This window comes from Python bivittatus, unplaced genomic scaffold, assembly GCF_059951505.1.
Source record: "Python bivittatus isolate LINGU-HERP-01145 unplaced genomic scaffold, Pbiv_v1 ctg000020_np1212, whole genome shotgun sequence".
Lineage (NCBI taxonomy): Eukaryota > Metazoa > Chordata > Lepidosauria > Squamata > Pythonidae > Python > Python bivittatus.
In genome coordinates this window covers 51,453,264-51,470,299 of record NW_028277030.1, presented here as the reverse complement: position 1 = coordinate 51,470,299, position 17,036 = coordinate 51,453,264, and positions in this window count along the sequence as shown.

Genomic DNA, 17,036 nt, shown 5'->3' with positions numbered 1-17,036 from the left:
ATTGACACCATGGTTGACAGCTGGACCTACCATGAAAATCATTTGCAGAAGTGGAAAATATGCTCAGTGGTTTATTGCTCTGCCCATGGATAGCTGGATCAGGCATAAGGCTACAGTTCTAATCATACTGCATTTGATTGCAACAGTTCCATTGGCTTTAATTGCTTTAGCTTGTGCCATTAGCTTGCAAATTTACGCCTCTAGTTATCTTCCTATATCCTCATATATAGATTCAGTAGCTAATAGTGTTTGTGTTTTGCAAAGTGATTGTGCAAAAAGAAATAACACGAGTGCAGTGCAGCTTGGTAGAAATTGTCATGATTACCTGAAAAGAACATGTCTTTTTCTTTGTGTTTGACTGTTGTGAACGTAACCATGTTTCATCTTTCTGATCTAATGAGACTATGCACAAATGAGAACAACCTTTTAAATGCCTGCACATCCCTATTTAAATGGGGATCCAAGAATTGACTTGATATAGGACCTAATTTCTCTTAAATAGACAATTAGCCATGTGTACTACAATCAGCATGCTTAACATAATACTCAGGACATGGAGTAGTTCAAGAATAATAGTTATACATTAATTTATGCATTACTCATGATTGAAACTACAATAGGATTTCAGTCATGGCTATTAGGGCGTATATCAAGTTTTGTTTGCACTTAATTCTTTCATATTTCATATGAGCTTTGGCGAATAATGGATTGCATAGGAATTCATATATCTGGAGAAATGTTATAAAACACTATACAGTGCGTATATAACTGTATCACGTTTTCATCTAACGAGATTCCACCCAGTGCAGCATCTCTCTTTCACTTTCCATCTGGCCGAGGAAGATATGAAAGTATGTGGTGGCATCACAGACCCAGTGAATCACTAGTGTGCTGAACATCTCTAAGCACTAGTGTGTAAGTTCTGCCTATATCATATCGTCTCTGGATGCTTAGATTTAGAATCAGTTCCAGGATTCTAAAAAAACACACAACTTATATAAAGTATTACAGGAAGATAATACAGAATACCTAAAAAAGCTAAGGCAAAAGACTTTGCAAGTCCTTTAGAAGAAAGTTTTTGCCATACTGTATTTTTTAAAAAGTCTGGAAAAGATGGGGCTGCTAAGAGAGGTGTTTCATCTTGAAAGGATTTTCACAGTTCTACTCTTACATTTGACAACAGAAATGTCCATAAGGTAAATTATAAATGTTGCAGAACACCAAAACTAAAAGTTTTGAATTTTTATTTCTAGATCTCTTCCCATCTGTGGAAATTTAAGATCAACATTGTTTCACAATGGAAAACGTGTTTATTTGCTTGCTTTTTTTTTTTTAGTCTTGCCCTTGTTCCAGCAAGTAGTATTTTAAAATATGCAATCAGATTTCACCCAATATTTTTTGTTTCTTAAGGCAAAGAATAGCATGGTGTTCCTCTTCTATTCCACATCTGGAACCCAACTCTACTAATAATTGACTCTTACTTCTGTGCTAGAAACGTCGCATCTGTGGTTTTGTGTGGGAAGTACATGGTGGGCTACATACATTCCACTCTAGAGCACATGACCAAGAAAGAAGGCAGGCTTAGAACAATGCAGTCAACAGCTTTCTGAGCTGCTTCTCAATTGCCTCTTCCTTGGGGATGCACTGGGGGGTAATTTGGGTGTGTGATATTTTCCTTTGTAGCCCCAATCTGGATCAGTCCAGTTTTTAACTTTATTTTTTTATTATTTTTTTTACTGCTGCTCCTCCCATACCAAATTTGGTCCTGCTCTGTTTGGTTTTCAGCGAATTCTGAGCTCCTTTCCATAATTTCTTTCCAGCATTCTGTTGGGTTGCAAAGAATAATAAATAAATACACAACTGGAATAATGGCGCTCCGTCCTGTAACATCCCACTTAGCTATGGAATGCCTTTGGGCCTCACTGGGTTGATAAAAAAACATCTCAGCTAACTCTAATGTTTTGATAAATGGAGGTTTTATAACTGGCCACGACCACTACAACAGCTATTTTGTGACTATTTGTACAACTTGCTGTCAAAATTACAAATAGGTCCTGTCCCCAAAAGATTGCCCACCGCAGATGTATAGGTAGAACAGGAAAAGAACGAAAAACTATGTTATGGTCCAAACAGGAATTTTAGAGAGCCAACTTGACTAGAATCACCAGAATCTGAGACTGATTTAAGTGCAATATTTTAATATTTTAGGTGAGGGAGCTGTAGGCATTGCAAATTGCAGAGCTTAAAGTGAGTTTTCAAAAATAAAAGATGAATTAAGAGGGAGAGATTTAAGAATGGGGAAAAGAGTCTATTTAACATAGGTTAATTTCCTTTAGAGAGACATGTTGGTTGAGATTGACATAATCATGCATTCAGCTCAAAATTACCAAATGCATAAATGCTTACCTCTTCCAAGGGCCTTCATTTTTGCATCACAGTGACGAGTTAGGACATGTTAAACATTTCTGAAGAATTGAAAGGGTCCCTTTTGCCACAACGTTCTCAAAGTGTAAACAGTGGTGGAGTTGGGAGATTGAAATAAACTATTTTGTGAATTTACACAGTGCATTGAACTGCAAAGTAATCATGTGGCTTGGGCCACAAAAAAAGAAAATAAAATTAACCAACCTTAGCATATTTGCAAATGTAGCAGCTGCTGGGCTTATAACTGGCCTGGTTAACTGTGTTGTGTGAACACAGCCTACATGTAACTGGGAGCCAATGGCTTCTTCAGACACCGTTATAAGAGAGACAGAAGGCAATTACAAGCTCCCCTTTCCAATGTGCAATGAGATCTCTTTGGGGAGAAAAACGACCCCAATGCATCATGGTTCTGGCTCCGCCTTCCATTGTTGATGTCAACAAAATAGCAACAGCTTGTTATGAAGGTGTTTTCACTCCCAGTGGCTCATCCATCCCAAGCATATAAGACAAAATGAGTAAATTAATGCTAGCAAGATAACAGGTCTTGTACTATGCTTAGATGCAAGCACTTGTCAAATAAAAATATTAAATGATAACAGTGCTTGGTAAATCTGTGCACCTGGGAGGAACGTTCAAGAAAATAACAACATTCAGCTAAACACTGGATCTAAGAGAAGCTGAGCCAGCATAACATGCAAAGTTATTCTAGGTTAAGGGAACCAGCCATACCACTGTCCCATGTAGCTTTTTAAACATGACAGCTTAAGTCTATTGTCTAAGTGGCTGCCATTTCCTGTTATCAGAATCTGAACTCTCAGCAACCTGCCACTTTCAGAGTTTACATGAGCGTGTACTAAGTGCAAATGACATGCTTTGCCTTAGACAAACCATGGCTCATAATAAAAGCCACACAGGAGAGAGAAGTAAGCTACAGTCCCGTCCACCTACCAGAGTGGCTTCACATACCATGTTAGCCCACTCTCAGCCAACAGCATCCACATCAGGCCATGATGGTCAGAAATACGTCGTGAGTTCACAATGCAAATCCTACCAATATTGCCTTGCATCCTGATGTTTGGCAGAAGTAGGGAAGTCACAATATTGCAGTATTTGTGTCATGATGTTATAGCACACCTCATCACCACCACCCCCCACAGCATCCTGGAAGCCCATGCTCTCAGTCAGAAATCATATAAACTCATGGACATTGTATGTTGGAGAGTCTGCAATAGTAGGCTACTTGACCAGAATCACCAGAAGTGGTCTAAGCTTTGCCTTAGACCAGTGTTTCTCAACCTTAGCAACTTTAAGATATGTGGACTTCAACTCCCAGAATTCCCCAGCCAGAATGGCTGGCTGGGGAATTCTGGGAGTTGAAGTCCACATATCTTAAAGTTGCTAAGGTTGAGAAACCCTGCCTTAAACTAACATCCCAGTCCACTTCTGACTCTATATTTAGGTTGGGGTGTTTGATATCCCACAATTATGAAGGTGTAGAGGGAAATTGCTAAACCTGAATCTGAGAAAAGAGTAGAGTACGAGACTATATTCCAGACATCTAAGAAAACCAACACGCAGAAGCAGATACCTGGGAACTCCGTCGTGACAAAATTACTAAGGGACAAAATACTGCCCCAAGCAGTCTTCTAGGAGTTTAATGTCTGAAAGTTCTCATCACTTACAAGCTTGACTGCTAGACAATGTAATTGGATGCAGAAAGGAAAGAAATAATGCGTTGTTTATGGCAAAACCTTCACTATCTTTCAGGATAATTTTTAAGGAAAAATAAGTATTACTGACAAAGAAGTGCAGCTTTCAATGATTCAGCAACATCAGATGCAATCCAAAGGAAGCTAAGGATGTGTTTTATTGATGACGATCAGTCATCAAAATCCCATCAGATTTGGGGGGATTGAAAAGTACTTAGTGCTCTCTGGACCACACCCACATTTGTTGCCCTATGGTGGCACTTTCCAATGTCATGCAGCAACTATAATGGAAATCACAAATTTAGAGAGGCTGGAATACCTGGTAGCTATTAAATTATTCACACACTCTAAAGGTAGTCGTAAGCGTTACTTTAGTTTTTCCATAGAAAAGGAACAAAAATGAACAAACTTGGCAGCCAGCCATAAGAAATAACCATCAAGCTCATTTGTTTTCCTATTTTAGAGGTCCCCCCCCCCGATTCATTCAAGCCAAGCCATCCAATATTCTTATTGGGTGCTTATTTATCTTTTTTGTTAATGTTCCCTCCCCCATATTGGCTCATTTTTTAAATCTGCATTTGATTCCCTATACATTCCCCATAGGCATTTACACTCATTCCTCTAACATAAATAATAAATACCTTCACAATATGTCCAATCAACCTATTGTAGAAGTGGTTCCAATTCTATAAATATCACTTAATGTATGCATCAACCAGCTTTGACTCAATTTGGTGCACTCCAAACCAGCATTACCTAAATCTTATTTGCAATATATCAAAGACTGCAGTCCTATGAAATTAGGCTAGAAGTATGCTCCCATCACAAAATTTATTTCAAGGTACAATTCAACCATTCACCTGCTTCAACTTGGGCTGAATTCAGTGAATCACTTTGATTCAGAAACCAATGTCTTTCTCTCATTAATGAGTATTTTCTTTTTCTTAAAAACCATTGGATAAAATTTACCTAAACTTTAATCCAGGAGTACAGAACTTGAGGGTACATAAAGTTTCCAAACTCTTGGGTGCCTCCATCTCAGAGTCTCATCAAAAGTTGCCACTCAGTTATGAGTTGTAGTATAACATAAATGGGTGAAATTTGAAAGTCATGGGGAAAATTGCATTAACCTACCTAATTAATATAATTGGATTCAATCAAATGTATTTTTTTCCTATTTCCATGCCTTCCATTATCCTAGTCTCAGCAATATTTGGAATATGGGCCTTGACTTTAAAAATGTTGTACATTTCTACAGGCATTGCTGATAAAGGTATTAACACTGGCCGATTTCAGAGAAATGGGTTTAAAGCCTTTAACTTATTTAAAGTGCAGTTTTGTTAATGTTCAACAAAGTTAAATTACGTTTGCAGGTATTGTTGACCCTAGAGTGAAGATAAATCCTACAAATTTAAGATAATATATTATTTTTCATGCAGAGAATATTACAAATTGGAGTTGATTAAAAAAAAGTTTAATTAATCTTTCCGTGGATGATATTGATGAATTACTTGGAAATAATACATTGCAGTACCAACCTTCCAATTATGCTGCCCTAAATTATCATCTACTTCCCTTCTGGAATTTTGCCTGGAGAACTCTGTAATCTAAGTACAGGATTGTTGGGAGTAAGAGCTTCTTCTAGCAGTGAGGAATGAATGAATGATGCTCATCAGTGTCCTTCTTTTTACTATATCCTCATTTGTTTTAACTAAAAGGCTTCTCCAAAATATCATAATATAAAATCTCCTGGCCAATTCATCATATTCTTGTTAATGGGGATTAAGGCCAGCTAGGTTCCTGACAAGTATCCTACCCACTGCCATGGTGGCTTACAATGCAGCGTGATAACATTTATTCCATCCTCTATATACTATGGTCTATTGGGCATCACATTTTTGCTGCCAGAGCCACAAGAAGGAGATTTGACTGTGCTTGTGACTAACTCCTCTAAGCAGATTTTGAAAAGAAGGCCGGGTCACTAGTACTAGTAGGAGGTGCTGAACCTCTGAACAAGTTTACCAGGTCATTTTGTAAGGATTCAGCCTATTGTGGAGTTACTTAGGTCTGATCATATATTTTTCAGTAATGACTATGGTAATTTCTATTCTTAAACTCTTTTCACAATCTCACCACCAATTCAGATCCAGAGAGTCCATCTATGTCAGTAGCAACTGTATCTATAAAAACATGTGGATCTGAAAATGAATTCAGTACTGAAATTAATCAAATATTTCAAAACAAAACAAGATATGAAAATATACAGGAATGGAAGACTGCATTATGGTCCGGAGTTGCTCTAGAGTTGGCTACAGATAGTGCCACTTTTAGAATACAGCTTTGACAGCTAAAATGTAAAATATATCCTGCCTCTGAAAACTTGTCTCCACCTTAGTGGTCTGCAAAATCTTCCTTCCTCTGTGATTTTATCTCTCACTACACAACACAAATTGTTACAGAATCCTCACACAATCAGAAAACAAACATATGCAGTGAGAACCACTAAGCTAATTCTCACAGAGCAGCATATATTATGTGCTGAGTTTTCCTTGCTGATTACTTGCAGAGGGAATATTCACAGAAAGAGAAACATAGCCCTTGTCTCTCACTATATGTGTATTCAATAAGACTTCTGAATGCACTCCAGTGGGACCCTCAGGATTTTCCTCAGGATCTGCAGACTTACATGCTGAGGCATAGACAGTGCATAGATCATTGAGAAGCCATAGTAAATGTATATACTACGAACAAGACTTGGTCAGATGTTGCTATCCCTCTGCCTTCCTCAAATTTAGCAGATTATAATTTGTGCATAGTCCTCAAACAGCCATTCACTGGATTGTGCAGTTTATCCATAGAAAAGAATTGTGTCTGAACTGGCATTTGGTGATATGAAAAAAGTGGTGATCAATCTCTGAAGATTTTTTTCCACGTATGGAGGTAATTGCTTGACATTATAATTGATTCTTGCTAACCTTTACCCATGATGACTTACTCTACACTGCAAACAAATGCAGAATAAACTTGGGTGGGAATCAAGTTAATTCAAAAAGACTGAACTACATTACTTTTTTAAAAAAATGCATTGGATTGCATTGCATCCATTGATGAAATGGTTGCACGTAGCATTTGAACATCTGGCCTAAATTAATACAATAAGGTATAGAAAGCCAGAATAAATAACAGATGCACATCAAAAAATTAATTTGTTTCTTAAAACAGTAAGATCTGAATTAAATCTGAATTTAAATAACCCAACCGAAACAAACTTAAAAGAAAATTATTTTTAGAACTGGTCAGTTACAATTCATTATGCCAAAGGTCTGCTATTAGGTTCATGTGCTGAATAATTCAATGTACTTTTTTTTTAATGTCCTCTTGCCTGATTAGTCAGTCATACATACTGTCATACATACAAGGAAAGCTTTGTGATCCAATAGTTTTCCTCTTATTAGTTCAAACAGGAAATAATCCTTGCAGCTTTCACTGTGTTACATTCTACACCAGTGCATTGGGATCCAGTTTATCATGCCAGAACAGAAGTATGAAATGACAGACCTGTCAACACTGCTATTGTCAGGTTTTTCCCCAAACCCTCTGCACAAATAGTGGCAACATTTAATCATTGCTTTTCAAATGTCAGGCTTCCAAAAAGGATGGACTTGTCCCATCTTACCAAAACTCAAATGCCACTTCCATCCCCACAAACTACTCCAGATCCATCACAGGAATTGATGACAGGCCATGAGCATAGCTGACCACATGTCTGGAAATCTATCAAGGGAAACCTGGCAAGTAAGAAAGGGTGAAGAACTTGAGACAAAATACTTGAGGTTCTTTTTCAGTCAATGTTCCCTAAACCCAAGCCTGCTTAGTTTCAATAAGATTGCCTTGATATTTGCCTCCCAAGAATGTCTGGAACTGGATGTGGGGTGCTGGTGGTGGTGGGGACTGAATGATAAAAAAGATGGGAAGAAGATATTTCTGCACAATCTTGAATTCCATGATAATTATATGCCACAAGTCAAGTCTGAACCATTGAACTACTCATGTTGGCAAGAACAGTTGCATGGCTGGTGCCCTATTCTCACGCTCAGAAACGTTTTGCAAATTCTGACCATTCATAACATGTATATCATCTGGACTGGTGAATAGGCTGGATTTCAGCCTGCCAAGGTTTGCATGCCCACAATAGTCCATCAAGGGGTGGAAAGCAAGCAAGCTTCTTGCACCTCAGTTTTCTTTCCTCCTCTCCATGTGTCCTTTGCTTAGGTGACCTGTTTCCACTTTCACACAACTACAGTTTCCCAGCACTTTCCAAACAAACTCTGCCATTCCTCTGGCCCCAAACCAGCATCAGAAATGTGATGGAATGTACGTAACATAGATTTAGTCTGGCAAAATTCTGTCTATATGGTGTAAGCAAATAAAGGAACTGTACTCGACTAGACTGTTTCATCATTGTTCTTGGGCTGGGCCTGACAAGAAATGAGAGGGAGATATTTGTAATTTTTCTCTGGAAGTCAACAAATCATTTAACAGTGTGATGTCATGGGCAAGAGTAATAAAGAGAAAATTGCTAATTTCTTTCTTCATTATTAAAATTATGATGCTGAAGTCAGCTGCCACACAAGGGAAAAGAGGGGAGGACAAAGCAAGAGGAAGGGGAAAAGACAGAGGAATGAAGGAAAGAGCACTGAGTACATGATTATTTCCCAAGATACCAAATCATAGATTGATAATATGCGGGAATCCGCCAAATAGGTATGTAGTTATAAGTCATTATTTGGTATTTATTATCTACCTGTTTTAATTGAATCCTTTGCCTAACATCTCCCAGTGAGTTACAAAACTGTTTCAAAGAGTAAAGGCAGTAACACAGTAAAAACAATGAATGGAAAAAGAAACTCAAATCCCTCAATAAATAGAATAAGATTGGTAAGGCTACTTTTTTAATAATTTGCTTTATTAACTTTATTAATTTATAAATAGTGCCCTGTCTGTTTACCTGAATACGATAATAAGTTAGATGCCTCTTGAGAATTATCCACAAAACTAAAAGCAATGTAATAATCTGGGTCAGCAACCTTCCTGAGTCATTGGCCCAAGGTTTGAGTGAGTTTCATGGCTGAACAGAAATTTAGATGTAAGCACCCTATAGAATTTATGGGATTTAATTCACAATTCTAAAGAATGCAACAGCATCAAGCCTATAAAATAATACTACTGAAATATATACCACTGTATTTTAAGTACTTTTTTCTAACAGAGCAGCCTGTACAAAGAATTAGTTAACAGAATGACTATTTTACCGAACTTAAAATTAAACAGAGAATGGTAAATATTAGAACTAATTCTGTGCTGTTGCATATTTCTGGATCAAGAAGAAGTTGTGAAAGGCCAGCCAACAATTTCTTTCAAACAAGAAGAGCTGTTTGCCTTGTGCAGTCTTGCATTTATCTAGGAATATAAGCTTTTAATGCTATTTCCTTAGGGAAACAATGATTTGGCCCAGTGTGTGTGTGTGTGTGTGTGTGTGCACACACGCATGCATGTGTGTGAGTCTGAAGAAAGTAGAAAGATTTGAAAATCCAAAATATGTAGAAAAGGTTTATTATTAAAAAGCCAAAGAAAAACATTCACTTATATTCTTACTAATAACATTATATTAAAAATACAATAGTAAGAGTAATAAAATAAGAAATCAGAATGTTACCACAAGTGAATCACATTTTAATATCTTCATTATTTGCTGGCATTTAAAATATTTATTCTAAATTGCCACAATCATATATTTAAAGCGTGGAACATAAATCTATGGTGAAAAAAATGAAGACACAAAGAAATCTTGCACAAACCTGTATAAACCAAGAATCAGTGTTGTCTTTTGCAATGAAAAGTCTCTTTAGAAAAAAGCAGGACAGAATGGTTAATTTTCTTTGCTCTGCATTTCTCATTCCAAGTCACTTCAGTTATCTTTCTCATGTAGGATGCAGCTGCCTCAGTAGTTTTCTTCTCCTTCATAAATAAACAAAAAAGCAGGAAATCTACAGAATGTTATAGGCATATACAGACATATTGGCTCCCTGTACATGTAATTTAGGCCCATACTTTTACAGACATTATCCTGATATCTTGGCTGAGGTATCTGTTTTCCTCTGGAAAAGGCAGCAAAGCCACTACTGAGCTGCAGAAAGGTCAATTCTTATCTATACATTTTCTTTTTTGATGAAAAAACAAGGGCGTTCTTCCCAACATTTGCAGATACTTTCTACTAGGCTTCCAAGGCATAGCTCAAGCTTTCTCAAAAAGGTGATCATTAATTGCTGAGTCCAGAAATTGGGTTGAGAATATGATCTAAATTCACCTGGATATCCCTTGCTCCAACTTTTATTCTGCATACATCCCGACTACTTCTTCCCACTTTAGAGGAGCAACTCATCACTGTGCCTAAATCTGCTGTATTGATATCGCACTTTTAGAAAAAGTCCTTTCATTTCCCCTTCTGTCTTAGCTCCTGTACTGTACACATTTAAGTTCATGTATGTAAATAGGGATAGGCAGGAACAGGAAGTGCAATTTGCCATATGACTCTGGCAAGGAAGTTAAAGCCAGCTAAGGATCTCCTTTTTTTTTTTTTTAATGATTATATGCCATCAAGTGTTTTTCAATTCCTAGTGACCACATAGATAGATTTTCAGTCCCTAACCTGGTCTTCCATGTCTTGCAATGGTGCATTCATCACCCATTTATATTTCTGATCTGGACCAGGTCTTTTGCAGCAGGAGGAGGAGGTAGAAGAAAAAGGAGAAGAGGAGAAGGGAGCTACATGTACATATTATAGAGAATAAGTAGTTTGTACTTAAGCAAACAAAATTGCCAAATTTGAAATAGCAAATATAAGAAATTTGGAATCTTGTAATGGGAAAAAAACACTTTCTGGATAATTTGGAATGGAGAAACCACTGTCCAGGTTAAATTTCTGGTTCCAGGTATAATTTTCCACTTTAAAATGCTGTAGCAGAACTGAATTAAAATACATTGCTGAATTGATTGCCACCTACTGGCTTTTTGAAATCCAAGACTAAATAACAAATTTTGCATTTGATGTTGCTTTGTTCTTCATTAGGCACTTGAAAATTGAAGAATCAAAGAATCAAAACAGCAAATGATTCACCTCCCTAAAAGGCAAAGGTGGGCTTTTAGTGTAAATAAATGTACACCATGTAAAAGTGGAAGATGTTGCTTTCAAAGCAATAACATGGTGAAACCCTGCCTATAGCCAGTATCACAGAAAATCTTAAAAACTTTAGAAGTGGAATCATTACTCTCAACAATGGACAGGAATAAGAGCCAATCTAGCAATCCAGTTAGAGTGAGAATATGACATTATCTCCAGTATGAATTTCTCCATTGTAGATCTGAACACTGAAACCTTAGTACCTGGTCAGAAAGCGCTGAAGAGCAGCAGGGATGGAAATATCATAAAGAGTTCCCTCACAGTCAAGGAAAAACGAACATGGTTGCAAGTTTGATGGTTACAAAAACAAAGGAGACCAACCAGCCTGCCCAGAAGACAGCCAAGTAGTCTATTGGAAGGAAAACAACATGTAAGTGGGTTTGAACATTGTTTCTTTGTGTAGGGCTTGTTGTTGAATCATAGCTGTCACTGAAATTCTTTGATTACAGCTTCCTATTTTCTTGAACAAAACTTACTTATCTATTGATCTTGGATTTCTCGTGAGCATGCTAAGTGGTTCATTCTTACCCACTGGGTAAAGTCTGACAGAGGGAATAGAAGGAGGAAAATGTTAATTGTTAATAAAATTTGGTGAACTGCTTGTAAGCAAAGCAGATTATGATTGAGTATTCCTCTTGCCAGAGCATGATTTGTCCACAAGACAGAGTGGTTTAAAGAAACTGACTAACAATATGCAAAGCAAGTGAATGGCATCTTAATTAGAATAGTCAGAAGTTCAAAATAAATTGAGTAGGATAATTTGTAGATTGGTTAAAAGAAAAAAGAAAAAAAATGATAGGGTTGTTCTTTGCCCATGCAACTAAACACAGCAAACAAAAATAGGTGAATTCAAAATATTGTCGGCTATATAATACAGAGGCATAAATCAAGATGTGTGTGGATCACACTGAAATTAAAGCACAGAGTGGATGAAGAAATAGAGCTGACCTATATTCTTTCTTATACCCTTTTTTCCCAAGTGGAAAAATCATCATATGGAAGCTTTTGTAAAGTGATTTTGTCCTGAGTTAGTTTCTGCTGGGATCTGAAGGCTGTGATCCAGTGCATGTTGACAATTGTTAAAAATGGAACCCAAGCGTATTGCCCAGTCTTGCGAGGATCCAGTCTAACTAGGATGCAACTGGTCAGCTCACTCATTTTAGCAAGCTTCAGCGTGATTTTTGGCCCACCACATTGCTTTTTGATAAGAAGAATGATCTATATCTTATTCCTAGCACCCAGACTGTGTCCCAGCTATAGAAAGGAACTCTTGCTGTACTGACCTAGCTTTTCAAAATTCCATGCTTGATTACCATAATGTGTTCTACATTAGGCTGTCCATGAAGATGCCTGAAAAGCTTTAGCTGGTATTATTGTCAGCTGTCTCCTGTTCTGGGAACTTTGAGGGATTTGAGCAGGCTGTGTTATGTTACTCTTACTGGCTGTCAATATGCTTCTGAGCCCAATCCAAGATGCAAATATGGGAACCTCATCTTTGAAAGCAGAGCAGACAATCATCTGCGGGAAAAGTTTTGTTGGCTTCTGCAAAACCCTTGGAGGATGCACACATATCATACACATACACGCACACACATGGTTATTATGCATACCGCATACCCATTCTCTTTCTGTCTCATATGTACACAATTCTCTCTCACACACACACACTCACACACACACAAAGTATTAGCATGATCATTTAAGAAGGCCCCTACCTGTTCTTGCAAGAAATTCTTTCTAAAGGTGGGGAGGAAATACGTTTACACAGAAGAAGTAGAAGCAATATTGACTTCTCATTCTTGCTTCCTCTTTGCATCCTCTAGTTGGCTTTTCTATTGCAAGTAATTTGTGTTTTGTTCTTTAAAAAAAAAGAGAGAAAGAATGGATTTATTTTCCCCAAGTTCTGCAACTTGTACTTACTTCAACCGTTCAAGTATGTTACAGTTTCAAAGGATGGGTGAATGAAAACTGTGTAGCACCTAACCTTCACTTAATGTTATCTACTGTACTTCAAAATGATTTCACAAAGGCAGGATTTGCACTAAAACTAAATTTCTAAGGAAGAAACTGTTTAAATACTCTATACTTGCCTATGCACTTCAAAGTCCAGAGCCAATCCTTAACCCCTGGATCATTTTGGAGCCCTTTTCCACCCACTGCGGAGAAAAAGTACAACATGGTTTAAATCAACTTAGCTTGGCTGCGGTCAGACTATAAAAATGACAATAAAAGTAATAAACAACCAGTTAGCTACAGATGGCCACCCTTGTTTCCATGTGTAAAACAATGTGGGCGGGAATTCGGGATTGGAAAACAGTAAGAAGGACATTATAAACTGCAGAAGAAATAACCCCTCTGAAAGAGGCATATTTTCAGTCTTCTGTTATCCATTCTATCACTTTTGAAGGTGATTGGATAAGAAGCCAACGTGCCCCCCTTTGCACACTACAGAGCTGGGAAGCATTTGTCACTGTGTGATATGATATGCAGAGGGCTTTTAAGCTTTCCTGATTGCAAACAAATGTTTATGTGGAGTTAAGTGTTGCTCTATTTCCTTTTATAGATTGTAACATGCTTACAAGTGAGAGAGGGAGGGAGGAAGAAGGTTGATGATCATTTGGATATGCATTCAGAAGATTTATGGGGATTAAAGCTAATGGAATCTACTTCCTCAAACAAAGGCACTATTTTATGGAAGCAACTATGGCCTGTCAGTTTAGCTGGAAAGCCATTATTTGGCCGTGGATGTCTCTAAGAGAAAGCAGCTTCCTTGAGCAGGTGTGAGAAAACACTGGGAGGCACACAATTTACTCATATTTACCAACCACAGAGTGCAATAAAGATGACAATCAGGGCATAATCTTTGTATTTCTTGGGCTAAAAAAATGTTCTACGTTAAATGTGCCTATGATACTACTGGCTAAATGCAATAATGCCTGGACTCTGTCTAATTCAACTGCTTATGTTCCAATGTGTACACTTTCAAATTTCACCAAAACTCAGACCACTTGGCAACTTTGAGGGGGCACCATGGGCTACAATGCACAGCATAATTATTCAGGTTTTATAGCTATGTGTGTATGTAAGGGGGGCGGAAGGAAGGAAGGAATTTTCTTTGCTTTTGAAACTCTCAGCAGTGTGCAAAAGAATTTAGGGATGATCTTGGGGGAGGTATGAAAGAACCATTAAGTTTTTAATTTTTTTTTCATCAAGACTATAATAACTTTATTTTTTTAAGAAAAGAGAGAACAGTAAAAACTAACAAATACTAATATTAAGAAAAAGAATAAGAAAAAGAAAATTGGAGAAAAAGAAAACAGTAAAGATCAAAAGTGCAGAAAAGAAAAGAAAAAGAGAGAAACAACAAAAAAAGAGAGAAAAGAATTGACTTTTGACCCTCCTTGCAACAGATATAAGTAACAATATACATGAAACACTTGCTCTAAATTTACAACATAACTTCTCTTAACCCATATTATTTCTAATCATCAAATCCATACAACATAATTTCATTTTTTCACATAATTTCTGTTTCCTGCAAAAAGTCCAAAAAAGGTTTCCAGTTAGCATTAAAATTGCACAATATCTTATCTTGAATCAAAGCCATCAGTTTTGCCATCTCAGCCAACTCCATCAACTTCACCATCCATTCTTCTGCTGTAGGTAATGTCTTATCTTTGTGCGTCCAATAATCTTGCTGCAGTTACCATATATAAAAACAAAGTACCATGAGTTTTTTCCAACTGTTTATCCATCAAGCCCAAAGGGAAAGTCTCTGGTTTTGATTGAATATTAATCTTTAAAATCTTCTACATACAAATATGTATCTCATTCCAGAACTTATTTTGCTTTTTTACAAGTCCACCTGGAGGTCATAGAGGGCCCTAGTCTGCAGGTTACCCATTCTGATTCCACACCATGACATATTATGGCAAGTATCCAGGCTTTCATGTTGTCTGGATTGAATCTGGAACTTTCTGCATGAAAAAAATATTCTGCTACTGACACAGTAGTGGTCTTCTCTAAAATAAAAGGCTTTGTTTGTGATGTCATATACATATGCACACAACCAAGCTGCAAATATAATTTGAAAGGGAGAAAACATTATTAGTTAAATGTAAAGGACTGTTGGGTATATTCAAGATTAAATTGCCAAACAATGTCTCTTAATGTGCTGGCTACATTTTCATGCTTCATAATAAGTTTAGTGATGTTATCACAGCTTGGTGGCCCAATTAAAACAAAAACAAACAAAAAATAAAAAACATCTTTGATAGCACATAGGCTCATTTCTCACACTGTTTGCTCAGGACAAGGATTCTTATACCCTAAATCCAAACAGAGCCCCACACCTCTCGAGAAATGGTGCTGCTTCCCCACTCCACTTAGCATATGAGCTGACTCCTTTGGAAGAGGCTATTATGGCAGCCTCAGTAACTGGAGCTTTGTTCATGAATTCCATCTTGCCCTCTGCGTGCTACAATCTCTGAATTTAATTCTTGGCTGTAGAAAAGAGAAATGAGTTTGTTTTGAGCATGATGGGGTTCTAATGGAGCATGTCCACTGAAACAGGTTTGTGTCTTCTGTATTTAATTAAAGTGAATGCATTGGCCAGAGATACAAATACATCTGAGGAATAATGGCATGTGATCCAAGGCATGGGAGTTGACATAGGCTGGGGTAAAGGCTTTTCCTAATGGCAATCCAGCATGCATTTATCTTCACTTATAAGGAAGAGCATGGGAACTTTTCTAGACTTTTAGTTATAGCTTGTTTCTTTCACTCAGCTCCCTGACCATCACATGTCCCACAGTGATTGCAACATGTAAATCAACCATCTCTGTACTTCAGATTAAGAACAAGTCAGGGTTTTATATTTATCTCTGAATACCAAATGTAAAGCCTGAGAAGGCCAGTTTTCGATTTGCTAAAACGGAAGTTCATGGAAACAGAAAAGGCTCTGGATTTGTTTAATATCCCTTCGCTCTGACTCTCCCTCCCACCCCCACAGAGTTAGGCATGCAGTTTAAGTGAATTTGTTTACTCAACCTAGTAGAATTTGTAAAATAAAACCACTCCAAGATGTAGGCATGCCTTTCACAAAGACAAGATTAAATTCAATAACAGCTCTTGGGTCAGCAGAATTAGTTCATCCTCCTCCATCTGTTCTTTCTAATTCCCCCCCTTTTTTTTTCAAAAGAAAGACAACCTAGAAAGAAAGTGCAAATGTTGTAGACAGTTGTGATCCTCTGAAACTCTAAATTTTTCCTTTATGATTCAAGTAAAAATAATTAAAATACATAAGCTTAAAATACTGGAATCCTGCTTAAATTTTGGCAGCCCAAATATATGGCTCACTCCAACTACACATATAGAATTGTCCCAGGGATAATAAAGCACAGTGGTAGAATTCTGCACTACATAGAACTTACTATCCATTTCTTTTACTGTTGATCCCTAGGATGCTACGGAAGCAAACAGTGAGAGTCCTGCTTCCTCAGTCAGCTGGCTCCAGAAAAACATCCTTTTGTACAGTATAGCTGTTCTACATGCAAATTTTGGAGGGTAGAGGCAGAGAAGGACTTCTACAATGAATGCTGTGTTGTGGACATCATCCTTATCCTATGTAGTTCAGAAGGACTATGGAGCCATTGGGCTCTAAG